The sequence below is a fragment of the Lepidochelys kempii genome, chromosome 2 (genome assembly GCF_965140265.1).
Source record: "Lepidochelys kempii isolate rLepKem1 chromosome 2, rLepKem1.hap2, whole genome shotgun sequence".
Taxonomy (NCBI): Eukaryota; Metazoa; Chordata; order Testudines; family Cheloniidae; genus Lepidochelys; species Lepidochelys kempii.
Genome location: NC_133257.1, coordinates 213,101,397 through 213,119,418, shown reverse-complemented (window position 1 = coordinate 213,119,418; position 18,022 = coordinate 213,101,397). Strand labels below are relative to the sequence as shown.

The 18,022-nt window shown below is 41.7% G+C and overlaps 1 protein-coding gene across 1 annotated transcript in view; it reads left to right on the top strand.

Annotated features, from left to right (window-relative positions):
- Window positions 1-1,811: 1,811 nt before the first annotated feature.
- The window catches only part of HDAC9 (histone deacetylase 9), a 704,899-nt gene continuing 688,688 nt past the window's right edge, over window positions 1,812-18,022 (top strand). Inside the window, exon 1 of the mRNA XM_073333773.1 lies at window positions 1,812-2,050. The gene's annotated coding sequence lies outside the window, so the exon portion shown is untranslated. The remainder of the gene's footprint in view (window positions 2,051-18,022) is intronic.

Below are 18,022 nucleotides of genomic sequence, written 5' to 3'. Positions count from 1 at the left end.
CTCTACAACTAGGGGTTACCTGAACCAATTCTCAGGCAGAGTCAGAGACAAAAACAAGAATAAGGCATAGCAAGAAGCTTTTAACGTTTTTGTCACATAAAGAAAAAAAAATCTGAAAACAAGCTACAAGAAAACAAGTAAGAATCAAATAGAAACAACCAGAATAGATGAAACTTCTCTTCTAATCATCAACATAAATATGTAGATAAAATGTTTTTCCCAGGAACTTGAGAACTCCTCAATAAAATAAACCAAACAAATATAAATCCAAATTAAAATTCTAAAGCCTGTATCCAGGCTGAGGCTAGTGAAAAATTTGAGGAGCTTTTGGATTGTTCAAATTTTTGAGGACCAAACTGCTTTGAGGCTATCCTCCTTCTGCAAGGGAAGAAATAAAAAGTAGAAGCTTGCTTTTTTTCTAAGCAAAAGAGAGGCTAAGATATAAACATAAATAAAACACATTCCCTCCCCTGAAGAGCTCCTAGTGCATATAAAACAATATATAGGATAATATTTTAGGAGAGGGAGGCTGTGGGGATTATTAATTATTAGAAAAGGAGAGATTTAAGAAAAGTTTTTGAGGAAGAGGGGCATCTTGTGGATGAAAATAGTAAGACTGTTCCAAACATACCAGTTTGGCAGAAAGAATAAAGTTGAGCCTGAGAAAAGGAGGCAAAATTGGGAGGTGAAAAGGTCTGCAGGCATAAAGGCCCAGGGGAGTGAAGTTATCTACTCTGTAGTGGAAGGCAAAGTAGCTGGCTAAAATGGGTGCTTCTTCCAGAACTAGAAAGTCAGAGACGGATAGAACCAGTGGAAGATGCCACCCAGGAGGTGACTTCTCCTTTGGCAACTGGGGTCTTCATTACGCTCTACCCCTAAAACGTCCCACTGTCGCAGCTCCACCGGTTGCACCACTGGTCAAAATGCTAATGGGGGCCAGCTGCAGCGTTGCAAATCATCCCATGTAATCCTGCAAAGTGCAGGTCGACATAAGGCAGTAGGGGAAAGCAGGGAGGCTGCTGGTGCCTACTTTACATTAGCGCTCTCACCGTGGGTACCACCATCAAGCCATACATGAAGAGAAAGCGCAGCATAGACAAAGCCAGCGGGTAATGGAGCATCAGACTTCACCAAAGAGAGGGTCGGGTTTAAAAAAACACGACAACAAAAAGCCAAGGTAAATCAGGTTCCCAGGGGAGGTCAATGAGAACTGTGTGGCACTTGAGTCAGCGCCCTCCCTTTCCCTTACAGGGTCTAGTGGGAAGGAAGATGGGATGATATCCCAAAGGAAGGCCTCCACTCCCAGTGCACCTGCCCTCAGCCAGGCCGCTTTCCTTAGGTACCCCTGGCTGTCCCCTGGGCGCTGCAAAGCGCAGGGCCAGGCAGGCCCACACCCTAGGGGCTATGGGAGGGAGGGGGCACTGTACTTGGGGAGCAGCCTGCTACACTGGGCTGTGCCTCCAGCCAAGGAACCCTGCAGAACAAGCCCCCCATCCCCCCGACTCCAGGGCTTTAGCCAGGGCTGCACGCCCCGGGGACCCAGCTCCCGTGGCAAGAAAGCCAGGCGCCAGGCAGCCGCCCCCTCTGCATAGCCCTTGCCCCCGAGGGCGCCTCTTCCCTCTCCCCGCTCTTGGACCATCACCCCCGGGCCGGGCTCCCCCTCCACTCCCCTCCCCGTCCGTGCGCTCGCCCCCCCAGCGGCGGGGCGGGTTGGCTCAGCCCGCCGGCCTCTCCTCCTCTCGGTAGCGAGGGGCTATTTTTAGCAAATCCTCCTTGTGTCGCCACGGGCTGTGCTCGCTGCTCAGCCCCTCGCTGGTTGCAGCCGCGGCTGCCTCCCTCCCTCCCTCGCCGCGCGCTGCCGCCCCTCAGCCCCGCACACACTGAGCCAGCCCCGGCTGCTGCCTGCGCGCCGCCCGGGCCACGGCCCGCTAGCCTCCAGCAGCCGCGGCAACTTTCCCTTCCCCTCCCGCGCCCTTGGAAGATGGCAGTTTGGGGAAGGGCTGGAAGTTGCAGCCCGGGAGCGGAGCGGTAAGAGGCAGCGGCAGGGAAGGTGAGTGGCATCAATGCCAGGGAGCGGCGGGGGCTCAGTGCTGGGTGGCTCCTGTTAGCCAGGTTGCAAAAGCCTCTGATCCACCAGTCTTGCGAGCCAAGGGCTAGCTCTTCCCTGGGGCCCCCTCTCCATCCGTGCCCGGGCAGGCGGTCCCTTGGGTCTCCCACGCCAGCTGGATTTTTAGGACCATTTCACTGGGCTGTCAGAACTTCAGCTCTTGGTTGGGTCAAGCCTGGTGGGCTAGTTGCATGGCTCTTTCATGTTAGGGTGGTGCTGATGGTGTGGAGGGAGGGGTGTGTGTGTGTGCAGGGCATGAGGATCTGCTGCTGGAGACGATTATTCCCCAACGCATTTTTATCTCTTTGGAGAGCAGATACATAATGAGAAGTTTCTTTTAATAATATAACTTGTACTGGGAGGGAAATCTTCCTGACTGCCTCCCTTCGTCTCCAGCAGCGGTTGTCACTGTGCTCTGCAGTGCCCTATCCAGCGACAATGTTAATAAAACAGCCAGGTTTTCATGAAAGTTCAAGAGCTGACAAAAATAATTTCTAGGCCGGTGGAAGGTGAATAGGAAATTATATGCTCGTTAAGGTTAACTGGGTAATTAAAACCTACACTGGGGTGTCACAGTGGGAGATGTTTTGCTACCCACTGCACAGGTGGAAGAGCTCATGTCTGTATCCACAGTATTAAGTGGTTTTTTTCAGTCATTGTAACCTATACGGATTTTGTTTTAAGGTGTGCTTTCCTGGTGTAATAAGACATTTGGTTAAATAATAGGAATGGGCCAGATGTAGCTATTTTAGAAGTATTTGGATGATGCAGTGATAGGAAAAGTAAAGATGCATTTCCTGATGCTAATTTGAATCCTCATTTGAGACTCTTATACCCCTAATTTCAGGAAGGTGTGAGTTTTTATTTTTTATGACTAAGTGGTTGAGTGACTTCGACTCCCAAAAGCTTGTAAGAAACTGAAATAAGCCTAGAATGACTGACTAGTTTGGCTCTTTAGAATAAGGTAAAATTGTTTTGATATTTTGCAAACAGTGTAAATGTGCCTAAATTTCCTGTATATTACTGTACAGTCTGAAATAGATGATAACAGTAATACTTGATAATTTATACTTCAAGTTACTTTAGAAAAATAGGATTTATGATTGTGAATACTGCAGAAAATGTATCCACCCTTGAAAGATTTACATTCATCATGATGGAGTTTGTAGTTTTAAGAGCCATGCAGCAGTTTCAAAACTTAAAGGTGTTATTAAAATATACAAGAATGAAATGAATTTATGGAAGGAATATTTAAAACAAGCCTAAAACAGGCTTAATGAGGTGTGTTTTGGGAACCTTTTGACATTTGAAAAGGTCTTAGCGTTCTTTTCTAATGCAATAGGTGTTATGATTCTTTGTCATAAACAACACAGATAAAAATTATAATGTAAATCAAGGAATTCATATATATTTTTGCCTGTCTACTTTATGACACATTTAGTTTAATGAAATGATAGAAGTAAGAACAGTTTTGGGACAAGCACGTAAAGCAGTTTTAATACATTTGTGAAGTACAAGGGCTTGCAAGCCTTACCGTAAACTCTATGAGCAATAGAGGAAAAGCAATTCAGATTAAGGCTTTCCCAACTCTTTCCTCTCAGCACCATCTTCCTTGATCTGCCTGAGTTGTAAAACTCTTGATTTTCATCCTGTTTTGTTTTCTAAATTTTCTGTGACAAGCCTACCCATTCCTTTCGGAAGGGCCCAGTCCCACATTTGCTTCGTACCCCAAACTCCTATTTAGTTCAGAATCATGCTCTAACGCAGTACCAAAGTAATATTGTTGGAAGGCAATTCGCTGCCCTCACACAGAAAAGTTGTATCATTTTACAGATGTATATTATACAGTTCACAAGTGTATATATAACTCAATCAACACATTTGTAAAATTAACATAACAATACATCATTTTCACACCTCCTTTTGACTGTATCAGCAAACAGACCTGTTCCAACCCTAGAAAAAACATGCCTTTACCCCAGCTGTATTGTGCCTGCCATTGGGGCTAGCCCCCTCACGTACACATTGAAATATCTCTGCTCTATGAGTGCATCTATGCTGCACCCTTCTTTTGGCAGTGTGTAGCGTACATTCATATATAGTCTACCTAGCATGGATATAAATAGCAGCAAAGACAGTGAGGTGCAGCTTAGGTGAGTAACGGCATGCCTGAAGGTTGTGGGTCTGTACTCGAGTACATAACCTACATGCTTCTCTACTTGCCCAATCTGTGCGTCCCTGTCTACACTGCTCTTCTTAGCAGTGTAATGTCCCACTGTCTTCTCACTGCTGGAGCCTTTCCTCACCACAGAAAAAGACTCTGGTAGTGGGGAAAATCTCCGCCAGCAGGCAAGCTGCTGGGAAAGTCTCCAGCAGCTCCCTGATACTAGGCCCCTTCCAATACTCCCGCAGTGAGGAAAGGCTCTGTCAGCTCCCCATTGTTGGAACCTTTTCCCTCAGCAGGGAAAGGCTCTGGCAGAGGGGAGGCACTGGGAAAGGCTCAGACTTTTCCCTCTGCCTCCTGCCTGCCAGAGTCTTTCCTCCCCGCAGTGAAAGGCTCCAGCAGCAGAGAAAAGCACTCCATTCTACCTCTGCTGCTGTCAAGGTACTCTCACTTACAGCACTAAAGGTTGAGTAAGGTTAACCTTACTCAAAACACTGTTCTCTGTCTCATATTCCATTTCATTCTGATCATTTAAAAATGCACATAGAGATGCAGGTTTTCATCCAGACTAAAATACCAATTTTAGTATTTGGAACCAATGACTCCTGGCCTACTGTTCACCTTCTGTAAACTAGTACTTATCCACAAATGAGTAGCAGGCTTTAGTGAAAACTCCACTAAAGACTGGAGGAACAGTAATTCCTGTTAAGTTGCTTTTAACTTACTACCACCACCTTTCTTCATCTGTCACGAAGATTCTAAAACAAAAGTGAAATAGTGATTTGACTTTATATGTTTGAGACAGATGTTTCTTTTGGAGTTGTAAATGGAAAAAAAAATAATTAAATATGAAAAACAAAATGAAAAGTCTTAAGGTCAAATATTTAAAACATTTCAAATTTCTGAGGGGGAATAATATAAAAAAGGTCATTTTAAAAGAAAATGTCTAAATATTAGGACATCAGAAACATTCTAATAATGAGAAATCATTTACTTATCCCAGCACTCTAATTAATTTAAATTGAAGGTTTCCGGTATTGCTAAAGGATATAATTCACATGCAGAGAACCACGATCAAATTCAAGCACTTATAGTAGTGTGAATGGTTAATAGTCATTTATAATAATATGATCATTGCAAGCGAATAAAAATGATAGGAGTTAAACTACTGGGTTAAGCTAAACAGGAAAAGACATTCATATTGTGGAATAGGAGTGTTAACACATGGAGTTAAGTAGGAACAGTTAATCAGGAACAACTCCATGTGTAGACATGCAGTGTTTACTACCATGATTGGGCCCACTGAATCAGTGGTACTGCTTGAGTTTACACTAGAGGATTAAGTGCTAGTAGGCAAATGCTGACTACCTTCCCTGTAGCCATGAAAGGCCTTGAATACAGTCTGCTTGTGTGAGGTTCAGGAGCACCACACAGGGACTACAGTGGCAAGCTGTACTCCCCTGTGCCACCACATGCAAGGGGATTTCAAGGAGCAGCAGCAGCTGCAGGGCTGGTGGATCCATGACTACACCGATTCACTTGCTTCTCCTCTGGTTTCTTCAGCCTTGAGGTTGCAATATTGGCCACTAGCCCTAGAGCTGCTCATCTGTTGCTCTGTTGTCTTTGGTGGGAGGAATCTAGCAGGGTACTCAGGGTCCCCCTCACAATGTGGCCTGATTACCCAGGATGGGCAGTGGCAAGAGGATTTGCATGAGAGTGCACTCCTTACCCAGGCAAAGTTCTCATTTAAGTCAGTGCATTCAGAGTGAAGCGTGGAGCATTTTGCAGAAAGAAGCAAAATCTTCCTCTTGTTTGCTAATAAACTGTGTGCAAGGGTGACTGGCCCTTTTAAGTTCAACCTATGACTAGTTAGTTGCTTTGCAGTGGGCTCTGATTGAGGGCACCTGGCTTCTGTAAGGAATCAGGCAGCAGTTGAGAAAGGGGAGTAGGGAGAAACTGTAGGGAGTTGCCTGTATAACACCTGAGAGCGCAGAAGTTGAGGTAACAGTACACAGAGCTAATAGGAGAGTGCTGTGGTTGAGAGCTGTTTGAGAGAATTGGACTGTTGGGGGAACCTACTGAGTAGAAGGCTCATGTCTCCCTCTGGGCAAAGTGGGAGAATCAGCCCAGTTGGGGCAGGCTGAGCCCAGAAAAAAAGAGGGTTATATTTTTGTAGAGGGAGGTTCAAGTACTCTTATGAGCAACTGCTCAGCAAAGGTAGTACTTGCAGGCAATGGAGGCCTGGAGGTGGAACATTGTGGGGAGCCCTCTTGCAGAAGCCTTGAATTGTGAACTATGGAAAAAGAGTCACAAGAAACATGAAGAACTGCCATAGGTGTGGAGGCTCTGGAACTGGGGCACAGGAATTGAAGAGGAATGATTGTTAACTCACAGGTAGATGGCATGGAGTTTGGGACCGGAACCGTAATAGAGGAATTGGACTCCAAGATTATGTCTGCACTAGAAATAGTACAGAAGCACAGGGGGTTCTTCTATTGCTGTAGTAAATCCACTTCTCCAAGAGATGGTAGCTAGGTTGATGGAAGAATTGTTCCGTTGACCTAGTGGTGTCTGCAGTGGGACTTAGGTTGGCTTAATTACATTGTAAGGGGCACAGCATTTTTCAAAGTCTTGAGTGATGTAGTTAAACTGGCCTACCTCTGGAGTGTAGACCAGCATGAGAAGGACAACATTGTTTTCCTGGCAGGGGAGGTAACCATCAGTCTGATCTGTGGAGGAGAAAATGGTCAACTTCCATCTGTAGGTAAAAACTGGAAGGAGTCACCTGTATCATTGCAGAAGGGTGTCTTCGCATGAGAAAGCTCTGTTTCACTGAAATGACAGTCAAAATAAAATAGATATATATCTTGGCTCATTCAAAATGAGGTACTTTGATTTATGTTGTTTGTTTTTCAACTCACTTAGTTTGTTCAGTGAAACTAGACTGGGTTGGTTAGTCAGTTTAACTTTCTGATTCCTATATGCTAACACAGTCAGTGGCTTTGAAATTGCAGTCCATGGAGCACTTGCTGGTGGTCTGGGGAGAGCAAACATGTCACATGGTGCTGTCTTTTTATCCAGCTGCTAAATCATAATTAAAGACAGATAGAATAATGTCAAGGTTCCTCCCCCACTCTGAACTCTAGGGTACAGATGTGGGGACCTGCTTGAAAAACCTCCTAAGCTTATCTTTACCAGCTTAGGTCAAAACTTCCCCAAGGTATAAAATATTACACCCGTTATCCTTGGACTGGCCGCTACCACCACCAAACTAATACTGGTTACTGGGGAAGAGCTGTTTGGACGCGTCCTTCCCCCCAAAATACTTCCCCAAAACCTTGCACCCCACTTCCTGGACAAGGTTTGGTAAAAAGCCTCACCAATTTGCCTAGGTGACTACAGACCCAGACCCTTGGATCTTAAGAACAATGAACAATCCTCCCAACACTTGCACTCCCCCTTTCCTGGGAAATGTTGGATAAAAAGCCTCACCAATTTGCATAGGTGACCACAGACCCAAACCCTTGGATCTGAAAGAACAATGAAAAAGCATTCAGTGTTTTACAAGAAGACTTTTAATAAAAAATAGAAGTAAATAGAAATAAAGAAATCCCCCCTGTAAAATCAGGATGGTAGATATCTTACAGGGTAATTAGATTCAAAAACATAGAGAACCCCTCTAGGCAAAACCTTAAGTTACAAAAAAGATACACAGACAGAAATAGTTATTCTATTCAGCACAATTCTTTTCTCAGCCATTTAAAGAAATCATAATCTAACGCATACCTAGCTAGATTACTTACTAAAAGTTCTAAGACTCCATTCCTGTTCTGTCCCCGGCCAAGACGACTACAGACAGACACAGACCCTTTGTTTCTCTCCCTCCTCCCAGCTTTTGAAAGTATCTTGTCTCCTCATTGGTCATTTTGGTCAGGTGCCAGCGAGGTTACCTTTAGCTTCTTAACCCTTTACAGGTGAGAGGAGCTTTCCCCTGGCCAGGAGGGATTTCAAAGGGGTTTACCCTTCCCTTTATATTTATGACAAATACATTGCTGCTTCATATTACTTACATGGAAAAGTAACTGTCAGTGTTTGTGAACGGTTATGGAGGCAGTTCACTGGAAAATCTCTATGCAGATATGGTCCACACTATGAAAATAAGTGTAAGAACCTCTGTGTAGCAAAATCTCATTGTTTCTGGAAGTCCAGTACTGCAGGAGTAACAGCTAAATTTAAAAACCAGCAGACTGGTTTTCATTGGAATTCTCAGAACTATGCAAAAATACAGTTTTTAAAAAATTGAACCCAAACTTTAGCTTAAAGTTACACTGTCCCTTTGCCATTTGTGAATAACCTTCACAGAAGTAAAGAAAAACAAATTACAGCAATAGAGAATAATGGACTGTATACTGACTAGGATAGGGAGGAGAATATAAAACAACTGATGAAAATATCTTCCATGCATATGTTATTCTGGTGAATCTTCCAACTTCTGCTTTGAGTCCCCTGCAAATAATCTGTGTACTCTTGAGTGAAGAAGACCATCCCTAGTGTTAGCCTGTTTGTATGTAAAGGGTATATGTCTACACTAGGAAAAAAGGTATATTTTTAAACATGAGCTAACATATGCTAAAGTCCTAATGAAGACAAGGCAATCATAGTTTTAACATGTCAGCTGGTCAAGGTAAAACTTATGGGGGAGTCTAGAGTTTATCTTGACCAGATAACACCTTTTAACACTACAACTGTCTTGTCTTCATTGGGACTTTAATACATTGGGCAACGTGTTAAAAATACACCTTTTTTCCCAGCATAGATAAGCCCACAGCACACACAGTTCTCATGCGACATAACACATTTTAGAATGTTTTTGAAAAATTTCCATCAAGTACTATGATAAAAATTGTATTATTTTTAAAGGACAAGAATGTTGAGAAATTGCATGAAGATATGGATGATCTCTCAACTGCACAAATCTATAGGAGAAAAATTGTAATAATTGATTACTTATTATCTATACCTCCTTGAAGGCACAATAGATGACTCACAAAACAAACAGACAAAGTCACTGACCTGAAGATTTTACAATCTAAAAAGACAAGAAATGGAAGGATAAGGGAAAGGAATATTTTGTATAAGCAAAATGATGAGCGTGATCACTGGCAAAATTTTGGTAATTCCGGTTAAAAAATTTATTATGACAAAGTATCTGCAATTTCCACTCTACTTGGCTATTGTTAGTTCCATTTTTAAAAATATAAACTCTACCTAGTTGACCTTGTTGCTACCAGTGTAACCATGACTTGTCAATTCCTTATGGTAACCCGGGATAAAGGTTCCCTCTTACATCACCTCCTGCCTTCCTGCTCCCACAGTTACCTCCTGCTTAACCTGGGGCAAGGAAAGAAAGAAAACAAAAGAAACACTTTGTGAAGGAATGTACTATGCCTTTAAGGGACAGGTCGGAACACTCTGGGGTGTAATCAAGGATGCTGTGCCCTACCCTAGAGCTGAGCTATTTAAACAGGAAGAGCACTAGGTATGCTTAAGAAGCTGGGATCTAGAACCTAGGTCTGTAGAGCCTGCAGTGGTTGATGTTCCCCCAGTGCCACCAGAATGCTGAACAGGAAGCTGAGCAAGTGAGAGGGGAGTAGAAGCCATGCAAGGTGCAGTGAATGGTGATTTCTCTCTGTTTCCAGGAGACTTGCCTAATCACACTCAGGGATTTTGTTTTGTGGACTTTAAGTTTGGGAGCTCTGAACCAGGGTCCTGAGGTGAGGACCTGATGAAGTATTTATTGTCATTGCTCCTCTCCTGAAATCTTATTAAAACAGGATAGGCTGTTTTGTTAATGTGTGTTGGCTTCACCTTACCCTGGACTGTTCAAGTGAACCTATTACTACCCCAACTGAGGGAAATTAAGGCAGGGCATGTCCACATTCCCAGACTGGGCTGCAAAAGGGGTGCAAGGGGATGACATATGCTGTTACATACTCAAATGTTCAAAATTTCCATTATCTGAAGGTTCTTCCTGGTGCTGGCCAGAGGCAGGAGGGAGTAACTTACCCAAGAGTAAATAGCCTGTCTCAGGTCTCTCCTGTCTGCTCAGTTCATCATAGACTTTCACACAAGAAGAGTTGCTCGAGTGGATTTGCTGCTGTGAGCTTTTGACAGCTGAGCCTTGTCTACACAAGAAATCATAATTCCTAGCTCTTATAGAGTGTTTTTATAAGTAGATCTGAAAACAAAGGAGATAAGTATTATCTGTATTTCACATATGGGGGGAAAACTGAGGCACAGAAAGGGAAATGACATGCCCAATGGTACCCAGTCACAGAACTATGAACGAAACTCAGATTTCCAGAGTCCCAGTCTAGCGCTCTATCCAGGTTACACTGCCTGTTGAAAGAAAGTTGAGAATTCATTTAACTTGTGATTTTAAAAACAAATTATTTTTTTTAAAGATTCAGTTAAAGCAGTATAGACACTCATTTCAGTCTGAACCCAGCTTTCTTTGGTTCATTGTAAATTGATTAAGAGTTGGTTTATTTTGAGTCATCTTACTCTATTTTTAGAAAGGAATGAGTGCCCACATCAGGGGTTTCACTGGTTTCACTAAATTGTTTTAAATAATGATTTTAGGTCTGGTCTACACTTAAACTTTTGCCCCCATACCTATGTTAGTCAGAGGTGCGATTCCCTCCCATCCCCTGACATGGCTGTGCTGGCAAAAGCCCTATGATGCAGTTATATTGACAAAAAAGTCCTTTTTGCTGTATGGCATACTCTGTTGGGGTAATTATGAGGGTTCTGGGTGGGCAAGTACATCCCATGGTGAAACGGCAGTAGCAGACTTCGGTGCTCCAGTATCCGTGTTAGCTAGATTAAAGCTAGCTCGTGTATGTCTATATGAGCTGCGATTGCTGTGTAGGTATATTGCTGTGTATGTAGTTCAAATGTCTTTTTGCAGTATGGCCATTCTCTTTTTAACTTGAGAGGAGTTTACTCTGCAGTGAAGACATAGCCTAAATGTCCTAACTGCACAACCGTGGGATTACTCTGCAAATGTACATATAAAATGCTGTTCATTTTTGAGGTGTTTTCTCCAATTAATATTTTAATCTTAATTTTTTTTAGGAAGTGGCCGATGGAAGGTTAGCACTAGGGGACTGATCTAAAGCCCAATGGACTTTGGATCAGGCAAGTCTCTTCAGTCACTCCAAACTGAAAGTCTGATTTTCCTGATTTATGCTTTCTTCTGTCTAGAGCTGAGTGAATAATGGATTTTCAGTTCTGGGACCAAATACCAAAAAAAAAAAAAAAAAATCAAAATCTAGTTTGTTTTAAACCAAAACTTTCTATTTTAAATTTAAAAATTTGGTTCCACGTCAACTGAAATGTTTTGGGTCAATTTGAAACACAATTTTTTTTTCAGTATTTTTATTCATTTTGGGTTGACAAAAATGTTTTGGTGAATTTGGCCATTTTCAGGTGTCTTCCACCGTGTGTGTGTGTGTGTGTGGGGGGGGGGGGGGGTTAATTGGCCAGACTTGAATTTAAAATACTATTTTGAAAGAGGAAAAAGTCAAAATGAAACAATTGCTGAAATGAAATGTTTTGACTTTCAGGTTTTTTTCTTGGCTGAAAACATATGTTGAATTTAACCTGAATTTATGAATAGTTTTGGAGCCCTGAAAAATGCATTTTTTGCTGAAAAATGTTTGTTGAAAAATTGCTTTGCTCTACTTCTGTTGCCTTTCAGCACTCTATACATGAACTATACAGTTAAAATAAAAAATCCTGTACACATTCCTTCCTTACACTTCAGCACAGCACTTCACATTGATGAATATGACAAGTAGTAAATAGATTAATAATTTGGTACAAGATAATGCACCATTATGGCATTGATCAAAACCACAGCTCCTTGAAACCCATAAAGTTGATTTTAAAAGTTCATAATAAATTCCACTGGAGACTTATTTGTGCATCTTATCTACAGGAAACTCAAATGCACTGATAATTTTTGGCATGTAATGGTTCCTTAATCATTTTACCTTGTAATATGAGGTGGTGTGACATAGGAATTTTATTTTGAAGCTCCTTACATACAGTACTATGACTTCTTTATAAAAGTTAAACGGGAAAGTTGCATAACACAAACATTGCAGTAAGCCTTGGTGTTTAACTGAACAAAACCCTAATTGTTCAGGGTTTTTTTGACATCTATCATTAGGCCTCGAAGAGGCAAAGCTGTTAAACTCAAGCTTTGTTTTCAAGAGAGATGGATTAGCTTGAGGCAAGAGTATAATATTTCCAAGAAGGAGGGGGAAAAATACTGGAGGTATAAATCCCAAATAGAAAGCAAACCTTGGAGTTAAACAGCTATAAATATGGCTCATGTGGCACGCACAAACCAACTGCACTAAATAAATAATAAATGGGTGTGAAATGACTGACTGGTATTTAATTTGTTTGATTCACTTGAAGTAACACTTGAAATCAAGTAACACTTGGAAACAGTTGTCAGTGTATGCACAGAAAATTTGAACCTTTTCAGTCCTACACTCCTCCTCTGGCCTGTCTACATCTAAAATTTAGGTTGATCTAGCTACATCTCTCAGGGCTGTGAAAAATTTCATACCCTCTGCTGTGTAGTTGGGTTTACCCCCGTTATAGCTGCAACTAGGTCAGCGAAAGAATTCTTCTGTTGACCTAGTTACTGCCTCTGAGAGGTGGATTACCTACATTGACAGAAAACTCCCCTCCACTGATATAGGAAATGTCTACACTTCAGCATCACAGCAGAAGTGCCATAGGTACGCTGCTGTAGTGTAGACGTACCCTTAATAAAGTCTGCTCTGTTTAATTATGTTTTCTCCAGAGGCTCTATATGCTATTCTGATTTAAAAGAAATGTTTAATATTCCAAAGTATTTGTTCCCTGACAGTATGCTGTAGGTATAATTACTTCTTTAACGTTACAGCTATCCCTATTCTATAGATCATACAACCACCATGAATTAACAAACCAGATTATGGATTCCTTAAACTGAAAGCTAGGTATTCTACACTGAAACTGAAACTACCATTTTCTTTTTATATTTACAGTATGGACACATTAAATAAACTTTGAAAAGATGGTATGAATGAAAGGATCAGTGAATCTAAATGAAAATAATAATCAATAGTTGAGTAGTGACTTTTGATTTGTTTTTTTACTGATTTAGCATTTACCTAAGAGAATGTTTTTAAACCTCCACAAAACAGGGGCCCTAGGAGAAGGCAGGTATAAGACAGAGGTGGGCAAACCTTGACATCTGGACCAGGGAGGCTAGCTCTGGCCCCTCCCCCACTGTCCCCCCTTCCCTGCAGTCATGCTGCTGTGCAGAGCTGTGCGCTCCTGCCGCTCTGAGCGGTATGGTAAGGGGGCGGGGGTTGGGTAGGGAGTCCCGGGGGGCAGTCAGGGGACAGGGAGTGGTTGGATGGGGCAGAGATTCTGGGGCGGTCAAGGGTTGGGAACAGGGGGGGTTGGATAGGGCGTGGGAGTCCCGGGGTGGCCTGTCAAGGAGGGGTGGATAGGGGTTGGGGTAGTCAGGGGACTGGGTGCAGGGGGATTGGATGGGGGGGGATTGGGGCAGGGGGTCCTGGGAGAGGGCGGTCAGGGGACAAGGAGCAGGGAGGGTTGGATGGGTCGGGGATTCCAAGGGGGGCAGGCAGGGGGCGGGAAGTGGGAGGGGGTTAATAGGGGGCGGGGCCAGGCTGTATGGGGGGCACAGACTTCCTTACCCAGCCTCTATACAGTTTCGCACCCCGATGTGGCCCTCAGGCCAAAAGGTTTGCCCACCCCTGGTATAAGAGAAGCAGCTGCAAATTGTCTACTTATTGTACTTTCCAATTTTCTGAAACATGGAGACTGTCTAGTCTACATCAGAGTATAGATGCCTATAATAGAAGCTGATCAGAGCATATAGTCATTCTGTATCATTTAAAGGGGATTTGTAGAGTGGATTGCAAAGAGTCTTAGTTGTCAGAATATAGCTACTATAATCCTCCCTCCCTACTCATTCCCAAAATATTTCTTTTTAAACAATTATGTTTAATGTTTCTAGGTTGCATATTGCATTAGTGCAAACAGCAAGGAAATAAGCATTTAAGTCATTCTGCACCCCATCTTTCATAACTATGTGGCTCCTCTTCCTGTAGTATCTGAGTGCCTCACAGTTCTACTGTGAGGTAGGGAAGTATTATTGTCTGCATTTTACAGGTTTGGAAACTGAGAGTCAGAGAGTCTAAGTGACTTACCCAATGTCACATAGAAAGCCTGTGGAGGAGCAGAAAATTGAACCTGGATCTCCATAGCCTAGGCTGGTGCCCCTAACCAGTGAGCCATCCTTCTTCTTCCATCTGAACATGGTTCTGTCTAAAACAAACAGTAGAAATAAATGGTTTGTTCATCATGGCAAAAACATTGGGGTGCCCCATTGTTAGACAAGTTAATGAAACCTTGCTTAGTGTGCATTGGTCATCAAAAACTCAAAGAAAATGTTAGGATATGTTCGGATTGAAGATTGGGATAGAAAATAATACAAATAATATTATAATACTATTGTTTAAATCAATAGCATGTCCTACCTGGAAAATAGTGTTCAGTTCTAGTCAACCTGTGTATGTGTAGTAGAAATAGGAAGAGGTTCCAAAATCAGTAATAAAAATGGTTAGAGCCAAGGAGAGACTTCTTTATGATGACAGATTGGAGCGTTTAGGTAGAGACAAGACAAAAAAAGATGGGACATTTACCCTTTCTCATAATACAATAATGGGAGGCATTCAATGACAGTGAAAGGCAATGAATATAAAATTAATAAACAAAAATACTTCTATATACAACATATACTTAACCTGTGGAACTCATTTCTACAAGATATTGAATTGCCTAACAGGACTTACAAATAACCTGGAGATTTATAGGGATAATAAGGATATTCAGTTACATTAAATAGGATACAAAGATTTTTTTAAGGGCTATAAATCCTTAGACTTCAAGATATAAGACAACTAATAATGGATAGGGTTAGGAATAAACTTTCCCTATGGTAGTGGTTCCCAATATTTTTACAGGCATGAGCCCTGCCAAACTTTTGGTTTGTTTTCACCAAAAATAACAACCAGAAACAACCAAAACATTTTTCTTTAATAATAATATAATAATAATTAATAATAAAAAAGTTTAAAAGTTTCAGTTTTTGAAAATGAACATTTTTGTCAAAACCCAAATGTTTTTGTGTTTCAAAAATGCATTTTTGTTTTTTCTCTGAAAAAACTAAATATCTTTATGGGAAATTTATGTTTTCCCCTTGTTACAACATGCAAATGAAGTCAGGCTAACTTTTAAATTATCCCATCTCCCGCTTGTAGCAAAGCGAAGAGAAGAAGTTGTTTTGGGTCCTCCTAATTAGGGTAATAGCTCATAATGTAGCCATCTGTTTGTCCTCCATCACAAACACAGCTCAGGTGTGCTGTGGTTCATGAATCATTCAGTCAATGTAGGTCAAGCTGGCTAAATTTGAAACCAGTTCAAGTGAACTACACCCCAGATTCAGTTTACTGTCTCCCTTCTGTGGGATGATTTTCACTTTTTGCATGCCAACAGAAACTCCCCTTAAATCTGAATGTTTTCAAGTGACCTGGGGGACTCCAGGCTTCAGCCTTCCTTAGATGAGTGTGCTGCCTCTCTGCCTAACCCCGTCTAACAGCTTCTGTGGGGATCCTTCTTCCCCTGTCTGAAGTGCTCCTTATCGCATTCTGGTAAGTCCTACAGAGCCTTATACTGTCCTTGATTTATATGTGGATTACTGGGGATAGAATATGCTGCTTTGTCAGCTGACTTCACTTTTAGTTCTCACCGACAGACACTACAATAATTCAGTCTTAGAGAAACTAATTTAGTTTTCTTTTTAAAACAAATGTTTAATTGTAGTTTGGCTAAAGTAAGGTAGTAGACCTAGTCACTTCAAACTTCGGGTTATTACAGCAATACAAATAATAAATAGAATCACCTAGAGTCCCCAGTTGGGATCAGGGCTCTGTTGTACTAAGAACTGCAAGTGCAGATAGTGATTGTACTTTGAGAAAAGATGTAACAAGTGCGTGTATGACAGACATAAGGAGCAAACGGGGAAGAGGGATGAGGATAACCAAATAACTTCACATAGCTCTACAAAGTAAGCTATATGCACAGCTAAAAGCAGCTTGATGGTTTCAAGTGGGTATGTTTGTCATTTTCAATGTTTCTCCAACTGAAGTACAACCAAACCATTCTTGGTTGGATGTTTTTGTATGTGTCACTGAAGAAGAGGGTTTTGAGGAATGATTTGAAGGAAGAGAAGGTATAAGGTTTATGGTTTAATTCAGGGAGGATGTTCCAGGCACCAAAGCCAGTGTACAAGGCATGAAGGTGATTGTGGAAGAATTGACAAATAGAGCCAATGTAATATTTGACTAAAGTGCAGTTAATCACTGCAGTCCTTAAACTATTGATATCAAAGAGGGATTTATTGATATCAAAGAGAGATTTTCCAGGTAAATAACTGCCGTTTAACTACATACATCAAAAAAAACCCCAACAACCATGAATCAGATAAAGTCAGCCATTGAGCTAGTGTAAACCACACACCTCCTGGGTGTGGTGCTCTGTCCCGTCTAGCGGCACCAAGATCACTTAGAGAGAGATTAATGGTAATTTCTACAGCCTTAGGTAAGGGCCATATGACTTTTAGCTCATGCAGTAGTGGCTCATGCACTAAGCTTCAGAGGCCCCAGGTTCAATCCCAACGGATGGTGTTACACTAGCAGTACAAATGCTAGTGAAGTTTGGTGAGCAAGTCAGTCTAAATTACTGAAAGCCATAATCACTTTTTAATGATATACCTCAGGGTATCCCTCAGTTAAGTCATATAATGTACTCCATTTTATAAGCAGGGTCTGGCTTGCATGAGCGTGTTCCTAGTTTAGGGTGGATGCTTTGTGCATAACACACAGCACCGTTTGATATGAAGTAACACAAAAATTGAGTATAGTGTTTAGGCATGTTAATTCCAACTATTGAAAATATGTTAGCCTCATGTTAGCAAGAGCTTTAAATCAAGGAACACCTAGAGGAAAAAACTCTTCTTTAAGACTAGATTAATATGTAAATAGTGAGATGGAGGAGCACAGAGTTTCTGCACTTGGACTTTACTTTTAATCATTCCTTCACCATGAGTGTTCACTACATCTACCCTTTTTCCCCCACTGAAAGAAGAGCAGGATCACCAGATATTAAACTATCACTACATTTCAATATACTTCAGTTATCATGCAACAATAAGATTCAAACATCCTTAAGTTAGGAAATAAAGTTATCAGTGATATTTGGACCAGTAGGCTTTCATTAGGAACTGTTGGTAGAGAAAGAGATGTGGGGCTGGTGTGATTCATCACTGCATTACTGTAGCTTTATACTCCATGGATTTCAGTGGAATTGCATTGGGATAAAACAGGAGCACCACCAATGGTGAATTGGACCCATAGCTGTGATAAGATTTGTTCCACTGTTGTTCAAATAACTGATATACCTTTTCTCTCTTTTTCTCAGCCTAATGTATGTTGTTGGCACAGTTTTTCAGATAGGTAAATAAGTTACAGAGGAAGATGATAAGGTGAGAAATCTGTATGTGAGTTAATGTGAGCAGTTTATACTCTATAAAATAC